General features: G+C 48.2%; 1 non-coding gene and 1 pseudogene across 1 annotated transcript; both read left to right on the top strand.

The window, feature by feature from the left end:
• On the top strand, positions 1 to 105 carry LOC119344102 (annotated as a pseudogene; the record flags this gene model as incomplete).
• Positions 106 to 472: 367 nt separating this feature from the next.
• Positions 473 to 591, top strand: LOC119344101. The gene has a single exon (XR_005166457.1). It is a non-coding gene; the product is annotated as a 5S ribosomal RNA (ribosomal RNA).
• The last annotated feature ends 281 nt before the right edge of the window (positions 592 to 872 follow it).

Below are 872 nucleotides of genomic sequence, written 5' to 3' on the forward strand. Positions count from 1 at the left end.
CAGCACTAAAGCACCGGATTCCATCAGAACTCCGAAGTTAAGCGTGCTTGGGCGAGAGTAGTACTAGGATGGGTGACCTCCTGGGAAGTCCTCGTGTTGCATTCCTTTTATAATTATTTTTTGCGCCTTGTGACAAACATATCGCACGTGCGCGATATATATTAATCCCGTTATATTATTTTTGACGTTTGCGATATGTTTAAGCTCGATGCTCATTGCTCGCGCGTCTTGGGGCGGCTTTGTGGCGCGAAGAGCGCTTTCTGAAAGGGGTGGAAAAAACTCGTGTTGCTGCGGTATGGAGGGAGGGGTGGAAACCGTGGAAAACTCGTCTCCGTGATTGAGCGGGGGAGTAAGTAGTATAGGACATTATCCATTGTTAGGGAACAGTTGTAATGGTAGTGAGAATGTAGAATCGTCTTTGGAGCGGACCTGGGAGTGGCAAGCATAAGGGACGAAGACGGGGAAACATGTCGGATGCGATCATACCAGCACTAAAGCACCGGATCTCATCAGAACTCCGAAGTTAAGCGTGCTTGGGCGAGAGTAGTACTAGGATGGGTGACCTCCTAGGAAGTCCTCGTGTTGCATTCCTTTTATAATTATTTTTTGCGCCTTGTGACAAACATATCGCACGTGCGCGATATATATTAATCCCGTTATATTATTTTTGACGTTTGCGATATGTTTAAGCTCGATGCTCATTGCTCGCGCGTCTTGGGGCGGCTTTGTGGCGCGAAGAGCGCTTTCTGAAAGGGGTGGAAAAAACTCGTGTTGCTGCGGTATGGAGGGAGGGGTGGAAACCGTGGAAAACTCGTCTCCGTGATTGAGCGGGGGAGTAAGTAGTATAGGACATTATCCATTGTTAGGGAACG

This window comes from Triticum dicoccoides, unplaced genomic scaffold (genome assembly GCF_002162155.2).
Source record: "Triticum dicoccoides isolate Atlit2015 ecotype Zavitan unplaced genomic scaffold, WEW_v2.0 scaffold153992, whole genome shotgun sequence".
NCBI classification, from domain to species: domain Eukaryota; kingdom Viridiplantae; phylum Streptophyta; class Magnoliopsida; order Poales; family Poaceae; genus Triticum; species Triticum dicoccoides.